We start from the raw sequence: 16,030 nt of genomic DNA, 5'->3' as shown, positions 1-16,030 counted from the left end.
GCTGTTATGAGAAGGGGGCGTGGTTGTGAAGGGGCTGTAATGAGAAGGGGAGGAGCTGTAATGAGAAGGGGTGTGGATGTGAAGGGAAGGAGCTCTAACAAGCGGCGTGGCTGTAAAGGGAGGAGCTGTTATGAATAGGGGCGTAGCTGTGAAGGGGAGGAGCTGTTATGAGAAGGGGGCGTGGTTGTGAAAGGGGAGGAGCTGTAATGCATAGGGGCGTAGCTGTGAAGGGGAGGAGCTGTTATGAGAAGGGGGCGTGGTCGTGAAGGGGAGGAGCTGTAATGCATAGGGGCGTAGCTGTGAAGGGGAGGAGCTGTTATGAGAATGGGGCATGGCTGTGAAGGGGAGGAGCTGTACCCAAAAAGGGGCATGGTTGTGAAGGGGAGAAGCTGTACCCAGAAGGGGGCGTTGTTGTGAAGGGGAGGAGCTGTAACAAGAAGGGGGCGTGATTGTGAAGGTGAGGAGCTGTTAGGAGAAGGGGCGTGGCTGTGAAGGGGAGGGGCTGTTATGAGGATGGGGCGTGGTTGTGAAGGGGAGGGGCTGTTATGAGGATGGGGCGTGGTTGTGAAGGGGAGGAGCTGTACCCAGAAGGGGGTGTGGTTGTGAAGGGGAGGAGCTGTAATGAGAAGGGGGCGTGGTTGTGAAGGTGAGGAGCTGTTAGAAGGGGCGTGGCTGTGAAGGGGAGGGGCTGTTATGAGAATGGGGCATTGTTGTGAAGGGGAGGGGCTGTAATGAGAAGGGGTCGTGGCTGTGAAGGGGAGGGGCTGTTATGAGAATGGGGCGTGGTTGTGAAGGGGAGGGGCTGTAATGAGAAGTTGAGGAGCTGTAATGAGAAAGGGCGTGGCTGTGAAGGGGAGGGGCTGTAATGAGAAGGGGTCGTGGCTGTGATGGGGAGGAGTTGTTATGAGAAGGGGGCGTGGCTGTGAAGGAGAGGAGCTGGACCCAGAAGGGGGCGTGGCTGTTAAGGGGAGGAGCTGTACCCAGAAGGGGGCGTGGCTGTTAAGGGGAGGAGCTGTAATGAGAAGGGGTCGTGGCTGTGATGGGGAGGAGTTGTTATGGGAAGGGGGCGTGGCTGTGAAGGGGAGGAACTGTAATGAATAGGGGAGGGGTGTGATGGGAAGAGAAGGCGCTGTTAGGGTCAAGGGGGCGGTGCTGTAATGAGAAGGGGTCGTGGTTGTGAAGGGGAGGAACTGTAATGAATAGGGGCGTGGCTGTGAAGGGGAGGAGCTGTAATGAGAAGGGGAGGGGTGTGATGGGAAGAGAAGGCGCTGTTAGGGTCAAGGGGGCGGGGCTGTAATGAGAAGGGGAGGAGCTGTAATGAGAAGGGGTCGTGGCTGTGATGGGGAGGAGCTGTTATGAGAAGGGGGCGTGGCTGTGAAGGGGAGGAGTTGTTATGAAAAGGGGGCGTGGCTTTGAAGGGGAGGAACTGTAATGAATAGGGGCGTGGTTGTGAAGGGGAGGAGCTATTATGAGAAGGGGCATGGCTGTGAAGGGGAGGAGTTGTTATGAAAAGGGGGCATGGCTGTGAAGGGGAGTAACTGTAATGAATAGGGGCGTGCCTGTGAAGGGGAGGAGCTATTATGAGAAGGGGCATGGCTGTGAAGGGGAGGAGTTGTTATGAGAAGGGGGCGTGGCTGTGAAGGGGAGGAACTGTAATGAATAGGGGGGTGGTTGTGAAGGGGAGGAGCTGTAATGAGAAGGGGAGGGGTGTGATGGGAAGAGAAGGCGCTGTTAGGGTCAAGGGGGCGGGGCTGTGAGGGTGAAGGGGGCGGGGCTGTAATGAGAAGGGGTCGTGGTTGTGAAGGGGAGGGGCTGTTATGAGAATGGGGCGTGGTTGTGAAGGGGAGGGGCTGTTATGAGAATGGGGCGTGGTTGTGAAGGGGAGGAGCTCTAATGAGAAGGGGGCGTGGTTGAAAAGGGGAGGAGCTGTAATGAGAAGGGGTCGTGGCTGTGATGAAGAGGAGCTGGTATGAGAAGGGGGCGTGGCTGTGAAGGGGAGGAACTGTAATAAATAGGGGCGTGGCTGTGAAGGGGAGGAGCTGTAATGAGAAGGGGAGGGGTGTGATAGGAATAGAAGGCGCTGTTAGGGTCAAGGGGGCGGGGCTGTGAGGGTGAAGGGGGCGGGGCTGTAATGAGAAGGGGTTGTGGTTGTGAAGGGGAGGGGCTGTTATGAGAATGGGGCGTGGTTCTGAAGGGGAGGGGCTGTAATGAGAAGGGGAGGAGCTTTAGTGGGAAGGGGCGTGGCTGTGAAGGGGAGGAGCTGTAATGTGAAGGGGAGGAGCTGTAATGAGAAGGGGAGGAGCTGTAATGAGAAGGGGTGTGGCTGTGAAGGGGAGGAGCTGTAATGAGAAGGGGTGTGGCTGTGAAAGGGAGGTGCTGTAATGAGAAGGGGTGTGGCTGTGAAGGGGAGGAGCTGTAATGAGAAGGGGTGTGGCTGTGAAGGGGAGGAGCTATAATGAGAAGGGGAGGAGCTGTAATGAGAAGGGGTGTGGCTGTGAAGGGGAGGAGCTGTAATGAGAAGGGGAGGAGCTTTAATGAGAAGGGGCGTGGCTGTGAAAGGGAGGAGCTGTAATGAGAAGGGGAGGAGCTGTAATGAGAAGGGGTGTGGCTGTGAAAGGAAGGTGCTGTAATGAGAAGGGGTGTGGCCTCTGAAGGGGAGGAGCTGTAATGAGAAGGGGTGTGGCTGTGAAAGGGAGGAGCTGTAATGAGAAGGGGAGGAGCTGTAAAGAGAAGGGGTGTGGCTGTGAAGGGGAGGAGCTGTAATGAGAAGGGGTGTGGCTGTGAAAGGGAGGAGCTGTAATGAGAAGGGGTGTGGCTGTGAAGGGGAGGAGCTGTAATGAGAAGGGGCGTGGCTGTAATGAGAAGGGGTGTGGCTGTGAAGGGGAGGAGCTGTAATGAGAAGGGGTGTGGCTGTGAAGGGGATGAGCTGTAATGAGAAGGGGCGTGGCTGTGAAGGGGAGGAGCTGTAATGAGAAGGGGTGTGGCTGTGAAAGGGAGGTGCTGTAATGAGAAAGGGAGGGGCTTTAATGAGAAGGGGTGTGGCTGTGGAGCTGTAATGTGAAGGGGAGGAGCTGTAATGAGAAGGGGCGTGGCTGTGAAGGGGAGGAGCTGTAATGAGAAGGGGTGTGGCTGTGAAGGGGAGGAGCTGTAATCAGAAGGGGAGGAGCTTTAATGAGAAGAGGCGTGGCTGTGAAGGGGAGGTGCTGTAATGAGAAGGGGCGTGGCTGTAAAGGGGAGGAGCTGTAATGAGAAGGGGTCGTGGCTGTGATGACGAGGAGCTGGTATGAGAAGGGGGCGTGGCTGTGAAGGGGAGGAACTGTAATAAATAGGGGCGTGGCTGTGAAGGGGAGGAGCTGTAATGAGAAGGGGAGGGGTGTGATAGGAATAGAAGGCGCTGTTAGGGTCAAGGGGGCGGGGCTGTGAGGGTGAAGGGGGCGGGGCTGTAATGAGAAGGGGTTGTGGTTGTGAAGGGGAGGGGCTGTTATGAGAATGGGGCGTGGTTGTGAAGGGGAGGGGCTGTAATGAGAAGGGGAGGAGCTTTAGTGGGAAGGGGCGTGGCTGTGAAGGGGAGGAGCTGTAATGTGAAGGGGAGGAGCTGTAATGAGAAGGGGTGGGGCTGTGAAGGGGAGGAGCTGTAATGAGAAGGGGTGTGGCTGTGAAGGGGAGGAGCTGTAATGAGAAGGGGAGGGGCTTTAATGAGAAGGGGCATGGCTGTGAAGGGGAGGGGCTGTAATGAGAAGAGGAGGAGCTGTAATGAGAAGGGGTGTGGCTGTGAAGGGGAGGAGCTGTAATGAGAAGGGGTGTGGCTGTGAAAGGGAGGTGCTGTAATGAGAAGGGGTGTGGCTGTGAAGGGGAGGAGCTGTAATGAGAAGGGGTGTGGCTGTGAAGGGGAGGAGCTGTAATGAGAAGGGGTGTGGCTGTGAAGGGGATGAGCTGTAATGAGAAGGGGCGTGGCTGTGAAGGGGAGGAGCTGTAATGTGAAGGGGTGTGGCTGTAAAGGGGAGGAGCTGTAATGAGAAGGGGAGGGGCTTTAATGAGAAGGGGCGTGGCTGTGAAGGGGAGGAGCTGTAATGAGAAAGAGAGGAGCTGTAATGAGAAGGGGTGTGGCTGTGAAAGGGAGGTGCTGTAATGAGAAGGGGTGTGGCCTCTGAAGGGGAGGAGCTGTAATGAGAAGGGGAGGAGCTGTAATGAGAAGGGGTGTGGCTGTGAAGGGGAGGAGCTGTAATGAGAAGGTGAGGAGCTGTAATGAGAAGGGGCGTGGCTGTGAAGGGGAAGAGCTGTAATGTGAAGGGGAGGAGCTGTAATCAGAAGGGGAGGAGCTTTAATGAGAAGGGGCGTGGCTGTGAAAGGGAGGTGCTGTAATGAGAAGGGGTGTGGCTGTGAAGGGGAGGAGCTGTAATGAGAAGGGGAGGAGCTTTAATGAGAAGGGGCGTGGCTGTGAAAGGGAGGAGCTGTAATGAGAAGGGGTGTGGCTGTGAAGGGGAGGAGCTGTAATGAGAAGGGGTGTGGCTGTGAAAGGGAGGAGCTGTAATGAGAAGGGGAGGAGCTGTAATGAGAAGGGGTGTGGCTGTGAAGGGGAGGAACTGTAATGAGAAGGGGAGGAGCTTTAATGAGAAGGGGCGTGGCTGTGAAAGGGAGGTGCTGTAATGAGAAGGGGTGTGGCTGTGAAGGGGAGGAGCTGTAATGAGAAGGGGAGGAGCTGTAATGAGAAGGGGTGTGGCTGTGAAGGGGAGGAGCTGTAATGAGAAGGGGTGTGGCTGTAATGAGAAGGGGTGTGGCTGTGAAGGGGAGGAGTTGTTATGAGAAGGGGGCGTGGCTGTGAAGGGGATGAGCTGTAATGAGAAGGGGCGTGGCTGTGAAGGGGAGGAGCTGTAATGTGAAGGGGAGGAGCTTTAATGAGAAGGGGCGTGGCTGTGAAAGGGAGGTGCTGTAATGAGAAGGGGTGTGGCTGTGAAAGGGAGGTGCTGTAATGAGAAGGGGAGGGGCTTTAATGAGAAGGGGCATGGCTGTGAAGGGGAGGAGCTGTAATAAGAAGGGGCGTGGCTGTGAAGGGGAGGAGCTGTAATGTGAAGGGGAGGAGCTGTGAAAGGGAGGTGCTGTAATGAGAAGGGGCGTGGCTGTGAAGGGGAGGAGTTGTTATGAGAAGGGGGCGTGGCTGTGAAGGGGATGAGCTGTAATGAGAAGGGGCGTGGCTGTGAAGGGGAGGAGCTGTAATGTGAAGGGGAGGAGCTTTAATGAGAAGGGGCGTGGCTGTGAAAGGGAGGTGCTGTAATGAGAAAGGGAGGGGCTTTAATGAGAAGGGGTGTGGCTGTGGAGCTGTAATGTGAAGGGGAGGAGCTGTAATGAGAAGGGGCGTGGCTGTGAAGGGGAGGAGCTGTAATGAGAAGGGGAGGAGCTGTAATGAGAAGGGGTGTGGCTGTGAAGGGGAGGAGCTGTAATGAGAAGAGGAGGAGCTTTAATGAGAAGGGGCGTGGCTGTGAAAGGGAGGAGCTGTAATGAGAAGGGGTGTGGCTGTGAAAGGGAGGTGCTGTAATGAGAAGGGGAGGAGCTTTAATGAGAAGGGGCGTGGCTGTGAAAGGGAGGAGCTGTAATGAGAAGGGGAGGAGCTGTAATGAGAAGGGGTGTGGCTGTGAAGGGGAGGAGCTGTAATGAGAAGGGGAGGAGCTGTAATGAGAAGGGGTGTGGCTGTGAAGGGGAGGAGCTGTAATGAGAAGGGGTGTGGCTGTGAAGGGGAGGAGCTGTAATGAGAAGGGGAGGAGCTGTAATGAGAAGGGGTGTGGCTGTGAAGGGGAGGAGCTGTAATGAGAAGGGGTGTGGCTGTGAAGGGGAGGAGCTTTAATGAGAAGGGGCGTGGCTGTGGAGCTGTAATGTGAAGGGGAGGAGCTGTAATGAGAAGGGGCGTGGCTGTGAAGGGGAGGAGCTGTAATGAGAAGGGGTGTGGCTGTGAAGGGGATGAGCTGTAATGAGAAGGGGAGGGGCTTTAATGAGAAGGGGCGTGGCTGTGAAGGGGAGGAGCTGTAATGAGAAGGGGTGTGGCTGTGAAGGGGATGAGCTGTAATGAGAAGGGGCGTGGCTGTGAAGGGGAGGAGCTGTAATGAGAAGGGGTGTGGCTGTGAAAGGGAGGTGCTGTAATGAGAAGGGGAGGGGCTTTAATGAGAAGGGGCATGGCTGTGAAGGGGAGGAGCTGTAATAAGAAGGGGCGTGGCTGTGAAGGGGAGGAGCTGTAATGTGAAGGGGAGGAGCTGTGAAAGGGAGGTGCTGTAATGAGAAGGGGCGTGGCTGTGAAGGGGAGGAGTTGTTATGAGAAGGGGGCGTGGCTGTGAAGGGGATGAGCTGTAATGAGAAGGGGCGTGGCTGTGAAGGGGAGGAGCTGTAATGTGAAGGGGAGGAGCTTTAATGAGAAGGGGCGTGGCTGTGAAAGGGAGGTGCTGTAATGAGAAAGGGAGGGGCTTTAATGAGAAGGGGTGTGGCTGTGGAGCTGTAATGTGAAGGGGAGGAGCTGTAATGAGAAGGGGCGTGGCTGTGAAGGGGAGGAGCTGTAATGAGAAGGGGAGGAGCTGTAATGAGAAGGGGTGTGGCTGTGAAGGGGAGGAGCTGTAATGAGAAGGGGAGGAGCTTTAATGAGAAGGGGCGTGGCTGTGAAAGGGAGGAGCTGTAATGAGAAGGGGTGTGGCTGTGAAAGGGAGGTGCTGTAATGAGAAGGGGAGGAGCTTTAATGAGAAGGGGCGTGGCTGTGAAAGGGAGGAGCTGTAATGAGAAGGGGAGGAGCTGTAATGAGAAGGGGTGTGGCTGTGAAGGGGAGGAGCTGTAATGAGAAGGGGAGGAGCTGTAATGAGAAGGGGTGTGGCTGTGAAGGGGAGGAGCTGTAATGAGAAGGGGTGTGGCTGTGAAGGGGAGGAGCTGTAATGAGAAGGGGAGGAGCTGTAATGAGAAGGGGCGTGGCTGTGGAGCTGTAATGTGAAGGGGAGGAGCTGTAGTGAGAAGGGGCGTGGCTGTGAAGGGGAGGAGCTGTAATGAGAAGGGGAGGAGCTTTAGTGAGAAGGGGCGTGGCTGTGAAGGGGAGGAGCTGTAATGAGAAGGGGTGTGGCTGTGAAGGGGAGGAGCTGTAATGAGAAGGGGAGGGGCTTTAATGAGAAGGGGCGTGGCTGTGAAGGGGAGGAGCTGTTATGAGAAGGGGAGGAGCTGTAATGAGAAGGGGCGTGGCTGTGAAGGGGAGGGGCTGTAATGAGAAGGGGCGTGGCTGTGAAGGGGAGGCGCTGTTATGAGAAGGGGAGGAGCTGTAATGAGAAGGGGCGTGGCTGTGAAGGGGAGGAGCTGTAATGAGAAGGGGTGTGGCTGTGAAGGGGAGGAGCTGTAATGAGAAGGGGAGGGGCTTTAATGAGAAGGGGTGTGGCTGTGAAGGGGAGGAGCTGTAATGAGAAGGTGAGGAGCTGTAATGAGAAGGGGCGTGGCTGTGAAGGGGAAGAGCTGTAATGTGAAGGGGAGGAGCTGTAATCAGAAGGGGAGGAGCTTTAATGAGAAGGGGCGTGGCTGTGAAAGGGAGGTGCTGTAATGAGAAGGGGTGTGGCTGTGAAGGGGAGGAGCTGTAATGAGAAGGGGAGGAGCTGTAAAGAGAAGGGGTGTGGCTGTGAAGGGGAGGAGCTGTAATGAGAAGGGGTGTGGCTGTGAAAGGGAGGAGCTGTAATGAGAAGGGGTGTGGCTGTGAAGGGGAGGAGCTGTAATGAGAAGGGGCGTGGCTGTGAAAGGGAGGTGCTGTAATGAGAAGGGGTGTGGCTGTGAAGGGGAGGAGCTGTAATGAGAAGGGGAGGAGCTGTAATGAGAAGGGGTGTGGCTGTGAAGGGGAGGAGCTGTAATGAGAAGGGGTGTGGCTGTAATGAGAAGGGGTGTGGCTGTGAAGGGGAGGAGCTGTAATGAGAAGGGGTGTGGCTGTGAAGGGGATGAGCTGTAATGAGAAGGGGCGTGGCTGTGAAGGGGAGGAGCTGTAATGAGAAGGGGTGTGGCTGTGAAAGGGAGGTGCTGTAATGAGAAAGGGAGGGGCTTTAATGAGAAGGGGTGTGGCTGTGGAGCTGTAATGTGAAGGGGAGGAGCTGTAATGAGAAGGGGCGTGGCTGTGAAGGGGAGGAGCTGTAATGAGAAGGGGTGTGGCTGTGAAGGGGAGGAGCTGTAATCAGAAGGGGAGGAGCTTTAATGAGAAGGGGTCGTGGCTGTGATGACGAGGAGCTGGTATGAGAAGGGGGCGTGGCTGTGAAGGGGAGGAACTGTAATAAATAGGGGCGTGGCTGTGAAGGGGAGGAGCTGTAATGAGAAGGGGAGGGGTGTGATAGGAATAGAAGGCGCTGTTAGGGTCAAGGGGGCGGGGCTGTGAGGGTGAAGGGGGCGGGGCTGTAATGAGAAGGGGTTGTGGTTGTGAAGGGGAGGGGCTGTTATGAGAATGGGGCGTGGTTGTGAAGGGGAGGGGCTGTAATGAGAAGGGGAGGAGCTTTAGTGGGAAGGGGCGTGGCTGTGAAGGGGAGGAGCTGTAATGTGAAGGGGAGGAGCTGTAATGAGAAGGGGTGGGGCTGTGAAGGGGAGGAGCTGTAATGAGAAGGGGTGTGGCTGTGAAGGGGAGGAGCTGTAATGAGAAGGGGAGGGGCTTTAATGAGAAGGGGCATGGCTGTGAAGGGGAGGGGCTGTAATGAGAAGGGGAGGAGCTGTAATGAGAAGGGGTGTGGCTGTGAAGGGGAGGAGCTGTAATGAGAAGGGGTGTGGCTGTGAAAGGGAGGTGCTGTAATGAGAAGGGGTGTGGCTGTGAAGGGGAGGAGCTGTAATGAGAAGGGGTGTGGCTGTGAAGGGGAGGAGCTGTAATGAGAAGGGGTGTGGCTGTGAAGGGGATGAGCTGTAATGAGAAGGGGCGTGGCTGTGAAGGGGAGGAGCTGTAATGTGAAGGGGTGTGGCTGTAAAGGGGAGGAGCTGTAATGAGAAGGGGAGGGGCTTTAATGAGAAGGGGCGTGGCTGTGAAGGGGAGGAGCTGTAATGAGAAAGAGAGGAGCTGTAATGAGAAGGGGTGTGGCTGTGAAAGGGAGGTGCTGTAATGAGAAGGGGTGTGGCCTCTGAAGGGGAGGAGCTGTAATGAGAAGGGGAGGAGCTGTAATGAGAAGGGGTGTGGCTGTGAAGGGGAGGAGCTGTAATGAGAAGGTGAGGAGCTGTAATGAGAAGGGGCGTGGCTGTGAAGGGGAAGAGCTGTAATGTGAAGGGGAGGAGCTGTAATCAGAAGGGGAGGAGCTTTAATGAGAAGGGGCGTGGCTGTGAAAGGGAGGTGCTGTAATGAGAAGGGGTGTGGCTGTGAAGGGGAGGAGCTGTAATGAGAAGGGGAGGAGCTTTAATGAGAAGGGGCGTGGCTGTGAAAGGGAGGAGCTGTAATGAGAAGGGGTGTGGCTGTGAAGGGGAGGAGCTGTAATGAGAAGGGGTGTGGCTGTGAAAGGGAGGTGCTGTAATGAGAAGGGGAGGGGCTTTAATGAGAAGGGGCATGGCTGTGAAGGGGAGGAGCTGTAATGTGAAGGGGAGGAGCTGTAATGAGAAGGGGAGGAGCTGTAATGAGAAGGGGTGTGGCTGTGAAGGGGAGGAGCTGTAATGAGAAGGGGTGTGGCTGTGAAAGGGAGGTGCTGTAATGAGAAGGGGTGTGGCCTCTGAAGGGGAGGAGCTGTAATGAGAAGGGGTGTGGCTGTGAAAGGGAGGTGCTGTAATGAGAAGGGGAGGGGCTTTAATGAGAAGGGGCATGGCTGTGAAGGGGAGGAGCTGTAATGTGAAGGGGAGGAGCTGTAATGAGAAGGGGAGGAGCTGTAATGAGAAGGGGTGTGGCTGTGAAGGGGAGGAGCTGTAATGAGAAGGGGTGTGGCTGTGAAAGGGAGGAGCTGTAATGAGAAGGGGCGTGGCTGTGAAGGGGAGGAGCTGTAATGAGAAGGGGAGGAGCTGTAATGAGAAGGGGTGTGGCTGTGAAGGGGAGGAACTGTAATGAGAAGGGGAGGAGCTTTAATGAGAAGGGGCGTGGCTGTGAAAGGGAGGTGCTGTAATGAGAAGGGGTGTGGCTGTGAAGGGGAGGAGCTGTAATGAGAAGGGGAGGAGCTGTAATGAGAAGGGGTGTGGCTGTGAAGGGGAGGAGCTGTAATGAGAAGGGGTGTGGCTGTAATGAGAAGGGGTGTGGCTGTGAAGGGGAGGAGCTGTAATGAGAAGGGGTGTGGCTGTGAAGGGGATGAGCTGTAATGAGAAGGGGCGTGGCTGTGAAGGGGAGGAGCTGTAATGAGAAGGGGTGTGGCTGTGAAAGGGAGGTGCTGTAATGAGAAGGGGAGGGGCTTTAATGAGAAGGGGCATGGCTGTGAAGGGGAGGAGCTGTAATAAGAAGGGGCGTGGCTGTGAAGGGGAGGAGCTGTAATGTGAAGGGGAGGAGCTGTGAAAGGGAGGTGCTGTAATGAGAAGGGGCGTGGCTGTGAAGGGGAGGAGTTGTTATGAGAAGGGGGCGTGGCTGTGAAGGGGATGAGCTGTAATGAGAAGGGGCGTGGCTGTGAAGGGGAGGAGCTGTAATGTGAAGGGGAGGAGCTTTAATGAGAAGGGGCGTGGCTGTGAAAGGGAGGTGCTGTAATGAGAAAGGGAGGGGCTTTAATGAGAAGGGGTGTGGCTGTGAAGGGGAGGAGCTGTAATGAGAAGGGGAGGAGCTGTAATGAGAAGGGGTGTGGCTGTGAAGGGGAGGAGCTGTAATGAGAAGGGGTGTGGCTGTGAAGGGGAGGAGCTGTAATGAGAAGGGGAGGAGCTGTAATGAGAAGGGGTGTGGCTGTGAAGGGGAGGAGCTGTAATGAGAAGGGGTGTGGCTGTGAAGGGGAGGAACTGTAATCAGAAGGGGAGGAGCTTTAATGAGAAGGGGCGTGGCTGTGGAGCTGTAATGTGAAGGGGAGGAGCTGTAATGAGAAGGGGCGTGGCTGTGAAGGGGAGGAGCTGTAATGAGAAGGGGAGGAGCTTTAGTGAGAAGGGGCGTGGCTGTGAAGGGGAGGAGCTGTAATGAGAAGGGGTGTGGCTGTGAAGGGGATGAGCTGTAATGAGAAGGGGAGGGGCTTTAATGAGAAGGGGCGTGGCTGTGAAGGGGAGGAGCTGTAATGAGAAGGGGTGTGGCTGTGAAGGGGATGAGCTGTAATGAGAAGGGGCGTGGCTGTGAAGGGGAGGAGCTGTAATGAGAAGGGGTGTGGCTGTGAAAGGGAGGTGCTGTAATGAGAAGGGGAGGGGCTTTAATGAGAAGGGGCATGGCTGTGAAGGGGAGGAGCTGTAATAAGAAGGGGCGTGGCTGTGAAGGGGAGGAGCTGTAATGTGAAGGGGAGGAGCTGTGAAAGGGAGGTGCTGTAATGAGAAGGGGCGTGGCTGTGAAGGGGAGGAGTTGTTATGAGAAGGGGGCGTGGCTGTGAAGGGGATGAGCTGTAATGAGAAGGGGCGTGGCTGTGAAGGGGAGGAGCTGTAATGTGAAGGGGAGGAGCTTTAATGAGAAGGGGCGTGGCTGTGAAAGGGAGGTGCTGTAATGAGAAAGGGAGGGGCTTTAATGAGAAGGGGTGTGGCTGTGGAGCTGTAATGTGAAGGGGAGGAGCTGTAATGAGAAGGGGCGTGGCTGTGAAGGGGAGGAGCTGTAATGAGAAGGGGAGGAGCTGTAATGAGAAGGGGTGTGGCTGTGAAGGGGAGGAGCTGTAATGAGAAGGGGAGGAGCTTTAATGAGAAGGGGCGTGGCTGTGAAAGGGAGGAGCTGTAATGAGAAGGGGTGTGGCTGTGAAAGGGAGGTGCTGTAATGAGAAGGGGAGGAGCTTTAATGAGAAGGGGCGTGGCTGTGAAAGGGAGGAGCTGTAATGAGAAGGGGAGGAGCTGTAATGAGAAGGGGTGTGGCTGTGAAGGGGAGGAGCTGTAATGAGAAGGGGAGGAGCTGTAATGAGAAGGGGTGTGGCTGTGAAGGGGAGGAGCTGTAATGAGAAGGGGTGTGGCTGTGAAGGGGAGGAGCTGTAATCAGAAGGGGAGGAGCTTTAATGAGAAGGGGCGTGGCTGTGGAGCTGTAATGTGAAGGGGAGGAGCTGTAATGAGAAGGGGCGTGGCTGTGAAGGGGAGGAGCTGTAATGAGAAGGGGAGGAGCTTTAGTGAGAAGGGGCGTGGCTGTGAAGGGGAGGAGCTGTAATGAGAAGGGGTGTGGCTGTGAAGGGGAGGAGCTGTAATGAGAAGGGGAGGGGCTTTAATGAGAAGGGGCGTGGCTGTGAAGGGGAGGAGCTGTTATGAGAAGGGGAGGAGCTGTAATGAGAAGGGGCGTGGCTGTGAAGGGGAGGAGCTGTAATGAGAAGGGGCGTGGCTGTGAAGGGGAGGCGCTGTTATGAGAAGGGGAGGAGCTGTAATGAGAAGGGGAGGAGCTTTAATGAGAAGGGGCGTGGCTGTGGAGCTGTAATGTGAAGGGGAGGAGCTGTAATGAGAAGGGGCGTGGCTGTGAAGGGGAGGAGCTGTAATGAGAAGGGGAGGAGCTTTAGTGAGAAGGGGCGTGGCTGTGAAGGGGAGGAGCTGTAATGAGAAGGGGTGTGGCTGTGAAGGGGAGGAGCTGTAATGAGAAGGGGAGGGGCTTTAATGAGAAGGGGCGTGGCTGTGAAGGGGAGGAGCTGTTATGAGAAGGGGAGGAGCTGTAATGAGAAGGGGCGTGGCTGTGAAGGGGAGGAGCTGTAATGAGAAGGGGCGTGGCTGTGAAGGGGAGGCGCTGTTATGAGAAGGGGAGGAGCTGTAATGAGAAGGGGAGGAGCTTTAATGAGAAGGGGCGTGGCTGTGGAGCTGTAATGTGAAGGGGAGGAGCTGTAATGAGAAGGGGCGTGGCTGTGAAGGGGAGGAGCTGTAATGAGAAGGGGAGGAGCTTTAGTGAGAAGGGGCGTGGCTGTGAAGGGGAGGAGCTGTAATGAGAAGGGGTGTGGCTGTGAAGGGGAGGAGCTGTAATGAGAAGGGGAGGGGCTTTAATGAGAAGGGGCGTGGCTGTGAAGGGGAGGAGCTGTTATGAGAAGGGGAGGAGCTGTAATGAGAAGGGGCGTGGCTGTGAAGGGGAGGGGCTGTAATGAGAAGGGGCGTGGCTGTGAAGGGGAGGCGCTGTTATGAGAAGGGGAGGAGCTGTAATGAGAAGGGGCGTGGCTGTGAAGGGGAGGAGCTGTAATGAGAAGGGGTGTGGCTGTGAAGGGGAGGAGCTGTAATGAGAAGGGGCGTGGCTGTGAAGGGGAGGAGCTGTAATGAGAAGGGGTGTGGCTGTGAAGGGGAGGAGCTGTAATGAGAAGGGGAGGAGCTGTAATGAGAAGGGGCGTGGCTGTGAAGGGGAGGAGCTGTAATGAGAAGGGGCGTGGCTGTGAAGGGGAGGAGCTGTAATGAGAAGGGGTGTGGCTGTGAAGGGGAGGAGCTGTAATGAGAAGGGGTGTGGCTGTGAAGGGGAGGAGCTGTAATGAGAAGGGGAGGGGTGTGATGGGAAGAGAAGGCGCTGTTAGGGTGAAGGGGGCGGGGCTGTGAGGGTGAAGGGGGCGGGGCTGTGAGGGTGAAGGGGGCGGGGCAGTGATATCTCCGCCCTCTATAGACTCGCAGTCTTCTCATTTCCTCCTCATCTCAGATCTTCGCACACAGAGGAGTCACCCCGCCCCCTCCTCCGATCTCTCCCCGCCCCCTCCTCCGATCTCTCCCCGCCCCCTCCTCTTCTCCGATCTCTCCCCGCCCCCTCCTCCGATCTCTCCCCGCCCCCTCCTCCGATCTCTCCCCGCCCCCTCCTCTCCTCCGATCTCTCTCCGATCTTCACTCACCGATCTTCCCGCCGCTCCGATCAAATCACTTCCGGCTCCGTCACGTGATCAGAAATATCAGAAATCTTCTCCACAGCGACACCTCCGACCGGGAGGAGAACTACAACCCGAGAGACAGAGAGACACAGCGACCCCTACCGGAGAGATCCTCCACTGTGTATATATATATATATATATATATATATATATATATATATCTCACCTATACACTGTATATATATATATAGATCACCTATACACTGTATATATATATATAGATCACCTATACACTGTATATATATATATATAGATCACCTATACACTGTATATATATATATCTCACCTATACACTGTATATATATATATCTCACCTATACACTGTATATATATATATATCTCACCTATACACTGTATATATATATATATCTCACCTATACACTGTATATATATATATAGATCACCTATACACTGTATATATATATATAGATCACCTATACACTGTATATATATATATATCTCACCTATACACTGTATATATATATATATCTCACCTATACACTGTATATATATATATAGATCACCTATACACTGTATATATATATATAGATCACCTATACACTGTATATATATATATATCTCACCTATACACTGTATATATATATATATCTCACCTATACACTGTATATATATATATAGATCACCTATACACTGTATATATATATATATCTCACCTATACACTGTATATATATATATATCTCACCTATACACTGTATATATATATATATCTCACCTATACACTGTATATATATATATATCTCACCTATACACTGTATATATATATATAGATCACCTATACACTGTATATATATATATAGATCACCTATACACTGTATATATATATATATCTCACCTATACACTGTATATATATATATATCTCACCTATACACTGTATATATATATATAGATCACCTATACACTGTATATATATATATATCTCACCTATACACTGTATATATATATATAGATCACCTATACACTGTATATATATATATAGATCACCTATACACTGTATATATATATATATCTCACCTATACACTGTATATATATATATATCTCACCTATACACTGTATATATATATATAGATCACCTATACACTGTATATATATATATAGATCACCTATACACTGTATATATATATATATCTCACCTATACACTGTATATATATATATATCTCACCTATACACTGTATATATATATATAGATCACCTATACACTGTATATATATATATATCTCACCTATACACTGTATATATATATATATCTCACCTATACACTGTATATATATATATATCTCACCTATACACTGTATATATATATATATCTCACCTATACACTGTATATATATATATAGATCACCTATACACTGTATATATATATATAGATCACCTATACACTGTATATATATATATATCTCACCTATACACTGTATATATATATATATCTCACCTATACACTGTATATATATATATAGATCACCTATACACTGTATATATATATATATCTCACCTATACACTGTATATATATATATATATCTCACCTATACACTGTATATATATATATATCTCACCTATACACTGTATATATATATATATCTCACCTATACACTGTATATATATATATATCTCACCTATACACTGTATATATATATATATATCTCACCTATACACTGTATATATATATATATCTCACCTATACACTGTATATATATATATATATCTCACCTATACACTGTATAGGTGAAGTAAACTCCTCTGGTCACATGAGTGCACCCCTCTTATATCGGGGGATGTCGCCGTGTTCACAATTATCGGACTCGGTATACACTGAACATCATTTGTGCCTCTGATTGCCCCAAATAAAGTTCTGCTGTTCTCGTAGGTCTTTCCTGACATTTTCTTAATGTACACATCATCCGAATATCGGACATGCGATCGTCAGGTTTTTTTGCATTCTAGTCAAATATCAAATATGAAAAATTTACTAAAGTTAGGAAAATTCTCGCACAACAGAACAAATATAGGAAGTGATGTCGTGTGTTTTAATGTATTTTCAGACGACAACTGTACCGATTAAACAGAAATCATACAATCTGCTATCATACGAAAAATTGTCATGATCAGCTCTCAAAAGCTCTGTACTAACGTTCCGATTATCGTACATTCCACCAGACTTCTCCGGAC

At 52.4% G+C, this 16,030-nt stretch overlaps 1 protein-coding gene across 1 annotated transcript in view; it reads right to left on the bottom strand.

Annotated features, from left to right (window-relative positions):
• LOC141124071 (rho guanine nucleotide exchange factor 39-like) overlaps window positions 1–13,877 on the bottom strand; it is a gene marked incomplete at its 3' end in the record, with an annotated part of 100,143 nt that extends 86,266 nt beyond the window's left edge. Inside the window, 1 exon segment of the mRNA XM_073612174.1 lies at window positions 13,806–13,877.
• Window positions 13,878–16,030: the final 2,153 nt, after the last annotated feature.

This window comes from Aquarana catesbeiana, linkage group LG01, assembly GCF_042186555.1.
Source record: "Aquarana catesbeiana isolate 2022-GZ linkage group LG01, ASM4218655v1, whole genome shotgun sequence".
Taxonomy (NCBI): domain Eukaryota; kingdom Metazoa; phylum Chordata; class Amphibia; order Anura; family Ranidae; genus Aquarana; species Aquarana catesbeiana.
This window is presented reverse-complemented; position numbering and strand designations above follow the sequence as displayed.